At 45.6% G+C, this 17,483-nt stretch overlaps 1 long non-coding RNA gene across 1 annotated transcript; it reads left to right on the top strand.

Annotated features, from left to right (window-relative positions):
- Positions 1-10,410: 10,410 nt before the first annotated feature.
- On the top strand, positions 10,411-12,994 carry LOC130683199 (uncharacterized). Its single transcript, XR_008996818.1, has 3 exons — positions 10,411-10,506; positions 10,706-10,842; positions 12,779-12,994. It is a non-coding gene; the product is annotated as an uncharacterized LOC130683199 (long non-coding RNA).
- Positions 12,995-17,483: the final 4,489 nt, after the last annotated feature.

The following is a 17,483-nucleotide window of genomic DNA, read 5'->3' as shown; positions in this document are numbered from 1 at the left end:
GAAAATAGATTCTATTTACAATAGCAATAAAAACATAAAATATTTAGCAGTTAACCATAAAAAGAATTGTGCAGAAATTATATGTGAAGAATGTTACAAACCTGCATTCAGAGATACAGAGAAATGGAAAAAAGAGAAAGGTATAGAATGCCCAAGGATGGGAAGATGAAATGTTGTCAAGATACGAATTCTCCCAAAATTACTTTACAGATCCAATACAGTTCCATTCAAAAGATAAAAGAGGTTGGACTGACTTGAGAAATAATTCTACAGCACATCAGGAAGAATAAATTTTTGAGTATAGATGAGATATTTTGAAAAAAGTGTGGTAATGAGGGACCCTAGACCCACCCAATAACAAAACTTAACCGACAGTCGTGCAGGAATTTGAAAAGAGTGTCACTGTTTTACCGTATTTGACAGACACTTGATGATAAGAAACTTGGAAACAGGTACTAGTTATAAGAACTTGCATATACAATGTTGCATTAATTTATAAGTTCCATGAGCACATCAGAGAAGTTGCATTTGTTTGTGTGTAAGGAAAACCAGACTCTTGGGGTCTGACCACTGCCTGGGGGCATTGTCTCTCTTAGGAAACAAGCTGGCTGGGGGTTGGCAGTTCCAGGATGGAGCAGCTCCTTTAGGCATAGAGCCTCGTCCCTTCTCCTCCACCCTGCATGGACTATGTCTTACATCCCAAGTTTGCAAAAATGACTGCTCCGCCTTGACATCCCATCCACGTTATAGACGCAATGAAGAAGGAACCAAAGAGAGAGGAAAGGAGAACGGACAGGAGGAAGGAAGAAATAGCAGGGTCTCTATCAGGAAGCAGAACTCTCTGCAGAAGTGTCCAGCAGACATCTACTTATATCTTATTAGCCAAAACGGAGGTCGCAATGCCATCCTGAACTGTAAGGGAAGCTGAGGAAAACACTTTTAAAAAGTAGGTGGGCACAATATTTTTCTCAAACAAAATCAATATCTGGTTGATAAGATACGTTAAGCATTGGTAGGTGAGCACCAGCGTCTGCCACAGGAAACATCCAGGTCATTGTGGAGGGGGAATGGTAGGAGGAGTAGCTATTTGACCAAAGAGGTTAGATAAATTGTCTAATATGCTTTTGTTTTAAAAAAAAAACACTCAAATTCTCAATTTTCATCCTATACCAAACACCAGTATAATGTCCATACGATTTATAGGATTAAAAGTAAAATAGGAAACCTGGAAGAACACAGTTGCAAATAAAAAAATATATTAACGTCATTGAAAGGAAGAGGACTTTGTAGGCCTTTAAGCTAAGGATTAAGTATAAGGAACATAAATTTCACCAGAGCCAAATAAATTCTCTAACTTAAAAAGCTCACTGACAAAAGGCGAGCAAAGAAACAAAGGAAAGAATCAGAAAGGGTTACTGCCCATATTACATATTATGATATGTATCAATAAAGGAAAAATTAAGACCCCAATTCAAAAATGTTGACAAAGAACCTTGAAGAGACACAGTTCATCAGAACATAGGAAATGACGTGCTATTTTGAATGAAACGATAACAATTCAAAAATCCCCAATCATTGGTTTTTTTTTCCTAGCCAAAATATAAATCATACTTACTGAAAATGTGGGAAGTGCAGAATAGGATGAAGATGAAAACAAAAGTGACTATCCTTCAACAGCTGGGGAACAATGGCTTTTTGCTATGGGTCATTCTCGGGCTCTTCCCCTCACCAATCCCTTCCAGTTAGTTCCTTTTTCTCTATTGTCTTTCCCTTGTTTACCTTTGTTTCTCTGACCGCCTCGGACTTCATTGGCCTTTGATCAGTCATCCCCGAGCAGGGCTTATCGCTGCTCCCCTCAAAAACAGCCACCCCCCTGGGAAAAACAAGGGGGAGGCTGGGTATCGGCCGGGAGGCCAGCAGGGCTTTCCGCGGGGAGCACGCTGCCGCGCCAACCGAAGTGCAAGGGAGGCCGTGCAACGGAGAGGAGCACATGACATCTGAGAGGCACTTACTGCCACTGCCACACAGCTGTGCTGCAACCTGGCGCTTTCTGGCTTTACTTTTCTAGTTTGCATCCAGTGTGAATGGTGAATGGCAACAATAAAACTCCTGAGACGTGTATCCCTACTGGACTTACCTGTCTGATTATACATTTCATGCAAAATACAAAAGTCAACGACCTGACCAGCACCAGAAAGGGAACAGTTTCAGCTTTTTTCCCCCCAAAGTGGCTAGTTAATTGCCCACAAACCACCTGTTGAATATTTTTTTAACTATTTGCCTCCATTTTTGGACTCGAGTCTGTCCCATTCTTTTGGATGTCTATGTAGGCATTAGTACCAAACTACTTTCATAGTGTGGCTTTAAAATGCATTTTTAGTATTTGGTAGGCACATGGAGGAGTTCAATATTGTAATAAGCCAAAAACCTAGGCTTCAAACAAACACCAACTTATTTGCTCATGACTATTAAAATTAACGGGCATGTTTACTGAATAGATTCTGAAATTAATGGTCTTTACCTCACTCCCAAACAAGACAAGGACCTTAAACCTCTTTAATTCGGGTAATCCCTCCTGATTTACACACTATTTTTTCCCAGCATTTTCTTGTATGTTTTTGTAATCACCCCCAGTTTGGTATTACTCTTTTCATTGTTTTATACAATAAATGTTTATTTAGATGTAACCATATGCTCAGCATTCTCTTTGCTCGTCATACCTATCTACAGCTCAAACTTTCCTTTTTGAGTGATTTTTCTTCTTTTGTGGAGTATGTTTTTTAGAAGGTCCTTTGGGGGAGACTGTTAATATAAAGTCTCTGGGGTTTTGTTTTAGAGTGCCTTTATTTGATTAAAATCTCTTCAACTATTACCTCTCCTTCCATTCTCTTTATTATCTCCTTCTGGAAAGGATAGTACTTTGAATAAATGTGTTTTTAGATTTAATTTCTAGGGTTACGACTGACCAGCACTCAGGTGCTGCCAACCTGCTGGCACATTAGAGAGTGCCCTGTCGGCTTCACTTTGACCTTGGTTGGTTCCGTTTCCGAGGTCTGTCCCAGCAGGTTCACTGCCCTGCCTATCTGCTCTTCCAATCCCCAGGCCTTGCCTGGTCTGGTCTGAATCACGGGCAGGGCGATGGGGGCTGACCATACAGGCTGCATTTGCTAACCTCCTGTGTCAGCAGGATTCCAGCTGGAGAAGCCCAGTGGGAGACGCTGGCAGGAGACTGGGGGGCTGCAACAGTGCCTTCTCCCTCTCTCTCCTTCAGATCTATCTCCACCATCAGCTACATACTTTCCCTGGGTCCAGCTGGACCACAGTGTCCTCTTCTGATGAGGTTCTGGCCTCCTGCTGGTGATCTGCCTTTGGGCTGTGGCACACCTCTTCCCTTAGTCCCTCCCATGGTGGCAGCTTCTTGCTACTGACTCTGACTGAGCTCCCTCACTCTCCACTGTCAGCTTCCTCAGCTCTTCCATCACATGGGCAACCGATGCCCACATTGTTCCCTCTATGTGACACACCCAGTGTTTTATTTTTCCTTCTTAGAAAAAAGTACTGTACTGCTTTTGTTTTTAAAAAGAAAAGAAAGTTCTTCTTGCTCTATGTTCCAGAATTTTAAAGCACTGATGTTGTCTGGTCTTAGCAAGTTTGAATGAACTCATCTTTGAAACTGTCTGAACCTTAAGCTTTTTAAAGTGAGAAGCTAGAAAGATTTCTCTATTTCTCCCATGGTTGTTGATCTATGTCGGTTTTAGGTTATTTTTTAAAAAAGCAAAACAGATGAAGTATCAGATCATCCTTTAAAAGCTATAGATACAGATACTATCCTTTTAAGGAAGATTAAAAATATATGTAGATAGTTTTCTGTTTCGTTTTTAACAGAAGATTTGCCTGCCTTCAGATCTGGCTCAAGCCCAAGTGTCTTTGGGAGTGAATAGAGGAATTGTGTCAGGATTGAAATCTGTCTTTAAAGACTCACACAATCAGGAGTTGACTAAATTAAGTCACAACCTCCTATGGAATTTAAGATATGAGTTATGTCATCATTGAGACTAGGTTCATAGGAAAGAGTTCTCTTAACCTGCAAGATCCCCGTCCTCTTTTCTCCAAGACATTCCCTCTTACACCTCTACCTACTAAATGAATTTCTAGAATTCCAGGAGTAACTGTTAAGAGAATCATTACTACTTCCTGCTTCACATTTGCATATGTATACACCACCATGATCACTTTGACCAGTATACAGCCTCCTTTTCTATCATTAATTTATTCATGAATTCATTAAACATTTACTGAGCAAAGGCAGTGCCAGGCAATGTTGTAGACACTGGGGCTGTCGGGATAACCACCACAGACCCTGCCCCTGCCCTCTTGGAATTCATGATCTCACAGGGAACAGGACTTGGCCATGTTACCGCCATTTTTGGTAAGTGCTGGGAAGTCAAAGTCCAGGGTGCTGGAGTGGGCGAGCGGATCAAGGAAGACTTCCTTAAGAAAGCCCCATGTAATCTGAGATTTAAGGATGAGTAGTTGCTGACCTGGCTGGGTTATGTGTGTGGAGGATATTTCAAGGAGAAAAAAAGAATTTAGGGGTGGTGGTGGGGTGCTAAACTGGAACCATGGCAAGCCTTCTTTATTAAAAACATTTTTATGGGGAAAAACATCTTATTGGAAAGGCCAGGAAAGGAAGGAGAGAGGGAAAAAGAAAAAGAGAAGAACACAAAACCAATAACATCCATCCAAGAACATGACAGATTTCTGGCCATCAGAATTAACTGTGTGCCTTGATCCAGGTGGCCGGACTTCTTGGAGCCTCACATCCCTCCTCCACGTGAGAGGTTCAAGTTAGCACCCTGCAGAGCTACCCTAACTATGAAACAAGAACAAGTTTATAAAAGTGCCTTATAGCTGAGAATGAATCACCCCAGCTTGCAGGAGTAATTTTTTATGACTATTTACATTTGTTAACCTGATTTCCACGCAGAACTACTTGGGAACTGCAGCCAGAGAGTTAGTGATCTCTGGCTCCCAGAAACCAGAAATCCAGGGACCTGGGCCCAAGTTGGGGAGACCCCAGCCCAGGGCTCCCTGCCCCCTCCCTCCCCACAACACATTCACAAGCTTTCTCGGCTCCGGTATATGAATGAGGTGATCTTTCAGCTGCCCTTTGTCTTGGAAAAAAATTAATTCTCATTTGCATTACCTCGTCTAAATGTCACCCACCGATATTTTGTTAGACATTAGCGGCGCTGGCAGGGAGGGCCGCGGGGTAATTGTGTTCTGCCTGGTGCTGGGATTTACATAATTTCAGACAGCAATTAAAGAATCCTGGGGAATTTTTTTTTCTCTTTCCCAACCTCTCCTACAAAGAAAGTGTTCGTTTACATTAAGCGCTGAGCTCCTCGCTGTTCATTTGCATAAAATTAAAGGTTTTTGTGTTCCCGAACAGCAGGGTAACATTTAAAATTCCGTTTTAAAAAGCTCACCTTACAATAATAAAATGTTAATATCATTTCATGGGCATCGCAATGTTGCCAGATGCCTTTCACTTCCAACTTGCATCGGTTGCTAACTGTTTCTCCCCTTTCTCTCTCCTCCATCTCTCTGCCCTCCTCTCTGTCTTTGCCCACGTCTGTCCTTCACCCAAGGCTCCTCCAGAGCCTGACCCTGGCTCCCCATCTCTTTGAACTCTCCTTTTCCTCTTTCTCCCATTTTTTTTTTTCTAAATGGAATCCAACTGTCCTCACCCCTTACCAGCCTGAGGCCATTAAACAAAGTCAAGTTTCCATGATAATCCCGTGAATAATGACTCCCAGCTCAGCTGCCAGGTTCCCCGGAGGTCCTGTTTCTACACTGATCTCCAAGTCACCACCCACCCGGCCCCGCACCCCATATGTCCTAGACTCCTGAAGCCAGAGACCATCTGGCTACTCTCACCTCCCCTCTGAAGCCCACGTACTGACCCAGCCACAGCGGATGTCCGTGATGTCTTAGGAAGGTCATTCTTCAGGCATCGCAGCAGCTTTCCAGTGTGGCCTGGGCCTGTACATCCCTTCAGCTCATTCATTCATTCCTTCATTTTCTTTCTATGTCAAACAACATTGAGATGATTGTGCCCGAAGATGCTGACAGCAAGGACCCCTGCCCCAAACCCTTCTCCTCCCTTGCTGCCCAGCCCTGGGGCAGAGTCTAAGTCACCAAACAGGTGCCCCAACCCTGCCCCCAGGATGAGCCTCCCCTCAGGCCCTGTTGGTCTGGTCCACCGCAGTCCATGAGACATAGTTTAAGAACCTCAGAGCTCCAAGGGGAGAGGCAGGTGAGTGTCCCTGATTCTTTTTCTCCTGCGAGTGTCCAGGAACACTGCATGGGCTGTGTTCCCTCACAGGGGCAATGGCTTCAGCCCACTCACCAAATGTCTAACCCAAGCTGGCATGTTTCCAGGTGTAGACAGAAGGCATAGGCAAAGGGCGTTGGCCAGAAACATGGAGAACCAGTGTTCTCACACAGAGAAGAGATTGCTAGCTGGAGCAGAGAAAGAAGAGAAGAGACAGAGGTCTCTGGGGCCAGAGTGGAAGGGGGGGGTCTCACCAATGGTGCAGAGACCAAGGGGGCCCAGAGGGAGGCAGCTGTGTGGGTGAGGTTTCCCCCATTCCATGCAACATCCAGAGCAAGGTAAAGGCAGGGAGAGGAACCAGAGTAAGATGGAATTTTCCCTTCCCCCCACGGATTAAGAGCTCAGGATCAGGAATGACGCTAAGATACAGAAAAATAAATACAGTTTTGTTTATTGCACAAAAGTTTTAGAACTGATACTAATACTCATAACAAATAGAAAAGTTTTTAATGTGACAGAAGCTCCAAGGGATGAGGAGGGATTAACTAAGTAGGGGACAGGGGTACAGTTGTTCCAGCAGAGGGATCAGCACATATAACGTTTCTGAGGAGGGAAGAAGTATAGTTTGCTGAACACCCGAAAGAAGGCTAGGCTTATGGAGAACAGAAAACAAGGGAAGAGGCATGCAAAAAAAAAAAAGAAGAAAACCCAAGAAATTCTGGCCTGTACACAGGAAAGAAGCAAATCGAAAGCCCCTGACATTGGACTTACTAGACAAAGGCTTCAATATCTAAAGGCTACTTCAGAGATGGCCAAAGAGCCCAGGGAGACCCTGCTCAGAGAACCAAAGGAAACCAAAAGAAAGATATCTTACCAAACAGAGACACAGATAAAGACATAAAGATGTTATAAAAAGGAGCCAAATAAAAATTCTGGAGTTGAAAAATACAATAAGTGAAAGGAAAAATTCCCTAGAGGGTATCAATACCAGATCTGAGCAGGCAAATGAAAGAATCTGAAAATTTGAAGATAGATCAGTTGAGATTATTCAATCTGAGGAAGAGAAAGAAAAAAGGTTGAAGAAAAGTGATCAGAGCCTATAAGACCAGGGGGACACCAAAGGCATATCAACATCTGTGTAATGGGAGTCCAGAAGGAGAAGAAAGAGACAAAGGAGCAGAAAGAATGTTTGAGGAAATAATGGCTAAAAGTACTTCCCAAATTTGATGAAAAACATGAATCTACACACCCAAGAAGCTCAAAAAAACATCAACTTGGATAAACCCAAGGGATCCACAAGGAAACATGTTATAATCAAACTGGAGAAAGACAAAGACAAAGATCCTGGAAGCAGCAAGAGAGAAGTGACCAGTCACACACAAGGTATCTTCAATAATATTATCAGAGACCATAGAAGTCAAGAGGCAGTGCGATGAAATATTTAAAGTTTTGAGGGAGAAAAAAATTGTCAGCCAAGAATTCTATATTCTGCAAAACTATGCTTCAAAAATGAAGGAGGAAATTAAGAGTATCATGGACACCCAATAGGGGAAAAAGTAGTCCCTCAGTGAATGGTACTTAAGAACTGCAAAAGAATGAAATTGAACCCCTAGTCCATACTACATATAAAAATTAAACTCAAAAGAGGTTAAAGACCTAAATATAATACTAAAACTATAAAACTCTTAGAAGAAAACATGGTTGTAAATCTTCAGGACTTCATGGATTAGGCAATGGTTTCTTAAATATGACACCAAAAACACAAAGGAAAAATAGATAACTTGGTCTTCACCAAAATTAAAAACTTTTGCGCATCAAAGGACATGATCAAGTGAAAAAACCACAAAATGGGAGAATGTATTTACAAAGCATGTATCTGAAAACAGTTTAGTATCCAGAATAAAGATTTCTCATAACTCAACAACAAAAGATAAAGAATCCCAATTAAAAAGTAGGTAAAGGATTCGCAACAACATGGATGGAGCTAGAGGGTATTATGCTCAGTGAAATAAGCCAGGCGGAGAAGGACAAGTATCAAATGATTTCACTCATATGTGGAATATAAGAACAAAGGAAAACTGAAGGAACAAAACAGCAGCAGAATCACAGAACCCAAGAATGGACTAATAGTTACCAAAGGGAAAGGGATTGAGGAGGATGGGTGGGAAGGGAGGGATAAGGGCAGGGAAAAAGAAAGGGGGCATTACGATCAGCATGTATAGTGCACGGGGGGCACGGGGAGGGCTGTGCAACACAGAGAAGACAAGTAGTGATTTTACAGCATCTTACTACACAGATGGACAGTGACTGTGAAGGGGTATGTGGGGGGGACTTGGTGAAGGGGGGAACCTAGTAAACATAATGTTCTTTCTGTAATTGTAGATTAATGATACCAAAAAAAAAAAAGTAGGTAAAGGACTTGAATAGATGTTTCTCCTAAGAAGATAAACAAAGGGCCAATAAACACAGGAAAAGATATTCAACATTATGAATCCTTAAGGAAATGAAAATGAAAACCACAGTGAGATACCACTTCAAGCTCAGGGGACTTTTATAGTAGCAATTTTTTAAAATGGAAAATAACAAGTGTTGGCAAGGATGTAGAGTACTTAGAACTCTAATACACTGCAAGTGGGAATATAAAGTGGAAAACAGTCCGGCAGATCCTCAGCAAGTTAAGCATATGACCCAGCAGTTCTACTCTTAAACATACACACAACAGAACTGAAAACATATGCTCACACTCAAATTTTCATAATAGCAATATTCATAGTGGCCTGAAAGTAGAAACAATCCAAATATCCATCAACTGAAGAATAGATAAACAAAATGTGGACTATCCATACAGCAGAATGTTATTCAGCCATAAAAATGGATGGTTCTAATACATGCTACAACAGGGATGAACTTTAAAAACTATACTAAGTATAAGAATCCAGTAGCAAAAGATCACATATTATGATTCCATTTATATGAAATGCCCAGAATAAGCAAGTCCATAGATATAGAAAGTGAAATAGTGGTTGCCAGGATATGGGGGGTGGGGTGGGAATGGAGAGTGACCGCTTAATGGATACAGGGTTTCTTTTGGGGGCGATGAAAATGTTTTGGAATTAGTGGTGATGGTGTACGACATTGTGAATATACTAAAAACTTCTGAATTTCAGGCTTTTAAGTGGTTTATACCATTTATAGAGAGAGCAAGCACAGTGCTGTAATAAAGCAAACAAGGTAAAATAAGAATGTGTAACTCGGAGAAAAGGGTGTATAGGTATTCTTTGTACTATCTCATAATTTTTCTATAAATGTGAAATTATGTTTTAAAATAATGACTTAACATGATAAATAGATGTACAACAAAATAAATAAAGTGCTCATCAGGAGGAGCCTGGGAGAAACGCATGACTCTGTGCACCTGGGCAGAAAGAAATCAGAGTGAAAAGGAGAAGAGAGAATGGGGTGAGCGAGACGGGAGGAACCATGTGGGCCTGGGCCTGAGTTCTCCTCTGCGAAATGGGTACAACAGCACACACATCCAGGAGTTTGCGTGAGAACTCAGTGAGGTATATAGCAAGAGCAGTCTAGGTTCAGAGCCTTGCATGTGGTTAAGAGCTCAAACAATAAGGGTAGTTACCGTGACAGTTACTTAATGCTTACAGAGCAATTAGATATACACAGCACTATCCTCACAAAAAACCTTATGAGGAAGGAACTACTATTATCAACACCCCAAATTTATGATGAGGAAACTGAGGCACAGGGAAATTGGTAACTTGCCTAAAGTCACAGAGCTTGTAAGCGGTGGGACCAGGATTTGAGCCCAGGCGGTGTGGTTCAAGGGGCCTCTTTGAACAATGTACCAATGCCTCTAAATGATCGCCTGGCCTTGGGGGTTCATAGTTTTGATGTTATAGCCTTATAGTCACAACTGCATTCAGCTAGCCTCCCAAAATACTCAACTAATCAATTTCAGAATCCTGTGCTACAGTCTCTGAGCTCTCACTTCTCTGTTCAGAGGGGACAAGAGCACTGAGCTGGGAAACAGAAACATAAAGCCTCTGTGGTGATGGAGCGCATGGTGGAGTAGAGGAAGCTGAGACCCGGATGGGACTGCCTCCCACCAGCTGCACCAGCACTGGGCCGGGACAGCCTGCCTGGGAGGGTGAAAGGTCAGGAGAGTATAGGGGTGCAGAGCAGTAGGGCGGTACTGTGGCTGTGCTGGGTGGGTGGGTACTAGGGTCTGAATGTTTATTTCCCCCAAAATTTTATGTTAAAACTTAACCCCAGGGTGACAGCATTAGAAGGTGGGGTCTTTGGGAGGTGATTAGGTCATGAGGGCACAGCACTAGCATTAGTGCCCTTATAAAGGCACCCGAGGAAGCTCCCTGGCCCCTTCCACCACGTGAGGACACAGTGAAAAGTCAGCGTCTGCAGCCGGGAAGTGGGCCCTCACCAGAACCTGACCGTGCAGGCTCCCTGATCTTGGACTTCCAGCCTCCAGAACTGTAAGCAATACATTTCTGCTGTTTATAAGCCACCCGGTCTATAGTATTTGTTATCACAGCCAAACAGACTGAGACAGTGGACTAGCCTGAGTTGGGCTTGACTGGCAGGGCTGGTGGGCTGGGACGTGAAGGGCAGATATAACCTGAACGTAGATGCTCATTAAAACAGTTACCATTTTTGAGCATTTACACAGTGACTGCCTCCACATTGAGGGCTTACCTGCATCATTGTGTTTAATCTATCAACAACCTCTAGGGAGGCATTATTATGTTCATTTTACAGCTGAGGAAGCTAAGGCTCAGGTTGGTTACCTGGCTTCACCAGGGTCACCTGGTACACAAGAGGCTGAGTGGGACCCAGGCTTCTGACTCCCAGCTGTACCTTACGCTGTCGAGCCCAGCACCGACACATGGCTGAGTGATCCACTAACCACGTGCTGATGGAGTATTTAATGGGAGGCCACTCAGGGCGTCAGATATCCAGGTCTCAGCCCAGGACTCTCCCCTTGAAGTCGCCATGGAGGCTGGCAAAGCCTGAGGGTGACACAAAAGCCCAGAGACTCTACGGAAACCTCTTTTCTCTCTGGCATGGCTGACAACAGCAAAGGGGGTCTTCTTCTGGAGCCTTGCTCACATGCTCACCAAGCTAACAGCCGCAGGCTGGCGGGCCCTGCCCCTAATCAGCTGCCCCCATGCCTGCCCTTGGTGGCTTCTCACGCCCTCTGGGTCAGAACAAACAGGCACCTCATTAGCCCCGGGAAGCATTCATTTTAACCACAGGTTCTGGGGAGCATGTGTATGCTTGGAAGGTACAGGGGTTTATTACGCTTATGGAAGTAACACTTAGGTAGACAAAAGAGGCACGCAGCCCAAGGAGGGAACTTGGGGTCACAGGGAGGGCAGTCAGCAGCCCTTCCGGCCCTGCCCTGCCTGGCAAGCCTGCCTCTTTCCTCGTCTCAGCTTCTGCCTGGCACAGTGCGTCCACGGGAATGAAGGCCCTTCCTGCCCCCTCTTCCAGATGCCGCCTGCCTTCACTGGCCTCTGCAAAGGCCCTAAAGCCCCTAGCCCGAGGTCAGTCACCCCAGCCAAGGCCAAGGGGCTTTATGTCTCCCAGTAACAGGTCAACTGCTCCAGGTGGAGCCGTCCGTCTGCAAAGCGCTGGGCACCCCCAAGCCCACTTTGGTCATGTTAGCTGGTTCCCAGGCTTGGTACCTCTTCATGAGCTCCGCTGATGCCATGTGTGGGGTCACACCCACATCTTCCACCTCCAAGAACAGGGGCTCCAGCCACGATGCTCTCTCTTCCTCCATACACAGGCAACCCGGTGCAGCCAAGCTGGTTTCTTAATATTTTCACTTCTTCCCTTCCAAGCAGCCTCCTTCGGCTGCTCTGTGGTCCGAGCCCAGCTGACACACAGCCCTGCCCTGCCCCCTCCCAGGAAGACCCCAGAACCACGGGACCAGACTCTCCATTTGCTGGCACTCTAGTTTCACAAAAGCCTGTCCAACATTGGCTCCTGGACCAACTGAAAGAGCTGGACGGTCCTAGCCGGAACAATCTGAGCAACAAAATAAAGGAGTATTAGGATTATAACCCAAAGTATAAAGTACATGTCCAGGAGCCCATTCTGGTGCAAATAAATGACTGAATTAATAAATAAAATGGGGGACAAGAGATAAACATCCTGTGCAGAATTCCAAATAATTTCTGTAGATACCCTGCCCTCGAGGAGGTGGAGCAAAACTGCCCACTCCTTAGGTGTGGGCTGTGCAGCGACTTCCCTCCGAAGAGGACCTGTGGCAAAGGAGACGAGAACCTTACCCTGGAGAAACTGGAGAACACACCTCAGCCAGGCAGTCAAGGTCAACGTCAACAGTGATGCGGTGGATGTGGCCCTTGACCTCTGTGGTCTTCTTCCCTAAAACCCACAACCCAGGCTAAGCACCAGGAAAACACCTGGCAAATCCCCGGAGAGGGACCCCGTGAACTCCCTGAGCAGTGCTCCTCACACTTGTCAGGGTCATCAAAGCCAAGGAAGGCTGAGCAACCGTCAGCCAGGAGGCACCCAAGGAGACACAGTGATGAATGGAACCTGGTATCCTTGACAGGATGTTGGGGCAGAGAAAGGGCATTCTGTTCAAATCAAGGAAATCCGAATAAAGCATAGACTTGAGCTAATAATTATGGATCGATATTGGTTCATTAATTGTGACAAATGTACCATATTAATATAAGATGCTAATATAGGGAAAACAGGCTGTGGGGTCTATGGGAACTCTCTATATTCTCTCCTCGATTTTTCTGTGAATCCAGAACTCTTCTAAAATAAAACACTTGTTAAAAAACACATGACTGGCTCCCAGGTCCCCTGTGGGCTGGCTCCTCTGGCCGCTCCACCACATACGTGCCCTGCTCCCCAGCTCCACTGAAAGTACTCATACTACTCCTCCACCAGCACCATCCTCCGTGACCTTTGGCATCGGACTCTGTTTGCAGCTCTCGCCTCCGGACACCGCTGCCCCTGGACTCACAATGTGGCCGCTCCTGCATCTCCTGCTGCTGCTCCGGCCTTTGCTCCTCTCCCACGGATTGCCATGGTCCCCCCAGGACCACCTCCTGGCCCCTCTTCTTCGAGATACTCCCCCCTCCCGGCGAATCGGACCCACATGGGGGCTGGGGTCCTAGCTGTGCGTCTCCAGCTCAGGTGGCACTGTGGCGGCGAAGACACCCTTGTTCTGGGCGTCTCCTTGTGACAGTGAGCTGTGCATCTCTTCAACTGTCCCACACAGTGAGCGCTCACCCTGCCCTAAGCCTGTTCCTCCCTCTCTGTCCGGCCTCAGTGAGTGGCATCACCACCCTCCTGGGGGCCCGAGGCCGAGTCCCGTGTGCAGTCCTGGGCTCTTTCCACCCCTCCCCCGCGACATCCCATCTGATTCCAGATCCGTGAACGCCAGCTTCTTACTGCTGGAGCTCTATGTTAAACACCCTGCTGTTGTCACTGTCACCATCAGCCTGGACGTCCACTCCAGCCTCCTGACTCCCAATGCCAGCCTCCTCCATTCCCTATAAAGCAGCCAGGGTGCGACTGTAAACTGCCCATCTGAACCTGTGGCCATCTGCCTGCAATGCTAGGGCATCTCAGATGCCTCAGCTAGGCACGCACACCTCTTTATTCTCTCCTTCCTCTGCTTTCGCACCTGCTGCCTCTACCTTAACGCCATCTACACTCCCACACACCTGGCCCACTTGTCACTTGCCAATGCTAGGCCCTCGGTCTGGAACATTTTTCATTCCCTTGTTCTCTGGCTAATAGCTGACAGTCTTTCAGGACTCAGGGGAGGAGCAATTCTTCTGGGAACATTCTCTTACCTCGTGGCTGGCCAGGTGCCTCCTCTGTCCTCAGAACACCATGTATTTCCCCTACCAGAGAAACTACCACTTCAAGCAGACATCATCAGCTCTGAGTCAGCGTCCAGTCCACCTCTCCCTCACCCCCTCTCAGCCTGCAAACACCTCCAAGGCCAAGACTGCATCCCACACACCCCTGCACCCCTGGGCTCCCTGGAGGTGCTCACTAAAGGCTATGATAACAATGAGCATTTACTGAGCACCTATTCTGTGCCAAACACAATACAAAGCTCTTCACATGGATCTTCTCATGTTTATCTTTCTCAGTAACAAATGAGTAAAGGCACTTTTACTGGTGCTCTTTTACCAAAGAGGAAACTGAGGCAAAAACACAAGCAATTTGAGTAAGGTCACCCAGAAGTCACAGAGCTGAAATGCAAACTGATGGTCCCACTCTATGACTTGCCATTTTTACTGCATTGTTATTTTCTTTCCTGCCCCCTTTTCTGCCTAACAACGTACTGACCCATGCCAACCGATATCATCCATAACGTCATTTTTTGAGTCCATAGTGCATTCCATATTAATGCAACATAATTTGCTTAACCAATCCTGTTATTAGTATATGTCCAATTGTCTCACTGTATTTTTTCAGAGTTAACCAGTTATCCCAGCACTATTTGTTAAATAATTCATGTTTCTTCCAACCGACTTGAAAAGTCACCTTTATCATATAATAGTTATATATACTTGAGTTATTTTCTGACAGTGGTTCATTTATTTAATTGTGCCAATTCATACTGTTTTGAGTGGGTTCACCTTTACAATTCATCCATTCATTCATTCGTGTGCTCACTTATTCAACAAATATGTATTGAGTGGTTCTGTGGATCAGGTGCTGTTCTCAAAACAGTGAATCAACAGCGGACAATGGAGCCGTGAGCAACATCAGCCCCCAGGACTTGCGTTTTAATATCTGACCTTGGAAGTAGTTCCCACCACGATCAATGTCATTTATGAAGATGTTCTTAGGCATTCTTGCCTATTTATAACTCCCAGTGAACTAATGTTGGCAAGTAAGAAAATGCATTTGGGATTTAATTGGCACTGAATTAAATGTATGGATTAATCTTAATGGAATTGACAATTTTTAATCTTCTTTTCCATGAACACAGCAGGTGTTTCCATATAGCCAATTCTTATTTTTATGTTTAGTTTAGTCTCATACATTTATTGCTAAGTTTATTGCCAAGTGTTTTATATTTTTGTTGCCACTGTGAATGTCATCTTTTTTCCATCATGCATGCTAGATGATTAATGTTGGTACATAGTAAAGGTATTGATTTTTTAATATTTCTTTTAAGTCAGCATCTTACTGAATTCCCTGATTAATTGTAATAGTTTCCAGTTGATCTTTTGGATTTCCTAGGTAAATAAGCATATAATGTACAAGAAATAATTTTGCCCCCTTCATTCTTCTAGGTTTACCACTTGCTTTTTCTTATTGTATTGACCAGTGCAAGATATCCAAGGTGTGATGGTAAACCTTTAACAACCAGCTCTCTGGGAAAAATAACCCTGGTTAGTACCACTTGCCAATTTTCATGGTGTCAACACTCCCACCATGGCCAATTTCAAGCTATCAACATGATGTCACTGGACATGTTGGGAAAAGATGGCCACTTTTCTTGATGCCATGATAAATTCATGATCCCCAAACTCAGAGGGTTTCACATCAATTCTTCCCTGTTTCCCTGGTCAGCTCTTTCCCCTATTCTCTACGCTTGTCAGCTTCCTCTTCTCTCAAACCACCCACCTTGCCATCCTCCTCCCCCCTTAACTGCTGATGTCACAGCTCCCTGGCTCCCGAGGAGGAAACCTACTCGCTCACCTCCATCAGCATCTGCCATTACCTCCTGGCCCCCCAGGTTATGGAGGGGCCTGGGGCTTCCTCCTGGAGAAACTACACCCAGGGCAGCAGCAGTCCTCTAGCCCCTGGCCCCTTCCCCCTCTGGGGGGCCAGCCCACTGATTAACCCATTCCTTCCCTTTCTACTAGAGCTTTCTCATCAACACTTAAACCTGTTCCAGTCTCTCCAAGCCTATGAAACAAGCAAACAAAAGCAATTCTTGCCCTTCCACCCCGCTATATATCTCTACTGGACTTCACACAATATTCCCCAAGAACTGTCTGGTCTGCTCTCTCTTTTCTCCCACTGATTTCTTGACCCCCTGCAGTGTGACGTCTTCTCCCACCTCTTTAGAGAAACAACTGCCATCAAGATCACCAATGATCCTGCTGTTGCTAAATCCGGAAGACGCTCCTTAGCCCTCATCTTCCTGACTCATTCCTGGGAAACGGTCCTCCTGGCTGTGGTGATTCTGTGCTCCTGGATTTCCTCCTGCCTCCCACACTTGCAGCCTTCTGGGTGCTCCCCAGGACCCCATCTGGTTCCCCTCTCCCTTTCACCTACACTCTTCCCGAGTGCCAGTCTTTACCTCTTGTCTCCCCAAGCCCAGGCCAGATACATGAAAACGGCATGCGGTCGGCCTCTGGGAGGAAATCACTGTGGAGGCACTGGGACGACCAGCCAAAGCCTCAAGCCGTGAGATCGTGGTCCTGAAAAGAGAGCAGGGCCCTTAGCACCCACACCGTGTGGCCTGGCCTCCACCCTAAGACTGGGATTGGTGGAAAGGACGAACATTCCATTGTTCCCTGACTCAGCACCCAGGGACCTGACCCCAGTCTCACTGCAGCACGCAGGTCATATCACAGGGCCCTACCAGGGGAGCCCTCCCTCCACCACATCGGTGACAGCATCCAAGAGAGGAACAATATGGAGAGGTTGCTCAGGGTCAGTGCTGGTGACAGCAGCTGGCCACCATGCAGTAGCCGCTGGGCCCTGGGCTCTCATACTGGGACTGGCCACCTGTACCCACAGCTGTGGGTACAGATGGACACTGTGCTCAAACTCCTAGCAAGCTTTGATAAGGATCCTGTCAGGGGGTGGGGGTGTCCCAGCTCTTCTATCAGGTGGGGGCTCAGAGGCCAAAAGGATTTCATTTTCTGTTGCTACTGACACCCCCAATTCCTAATTGATGGCCTTAAGTTTGTCAACCTCTTGGAAGCCCCATTTTCTAACCTGTGAAATGGGCACACTTTATTGATAGTATTAGTACCCTGTGGGTTGTTGTTAGGAGCCAGTGACATCACGGGGCTAGCAGCTCCCTGCGCAGGGCCTGGCAGGCTGAAGGAACTCACTGCATGCGGCAGGTTCCTGTTATCGCTACCAC

Source organism: Manis pentadactyla, chromosome 3 (genome assembly GCF_030020395.1).
Source record: "Manis pentadactyla isolate mManPen7 chromosome 3, mManPen7.hap1, whole genome shotgun sequence".
NCBI classification, from domain to species: Eukaryota; Metazoa; Chordata; class Mammalia; order Pholidota; family Manidae; genus Manis; species Manis pentadactyla.
Note: the sequence above shows the minus strand (reverse complement) of the source record. Positions and strands in the feature narration are given on the sequence as shown.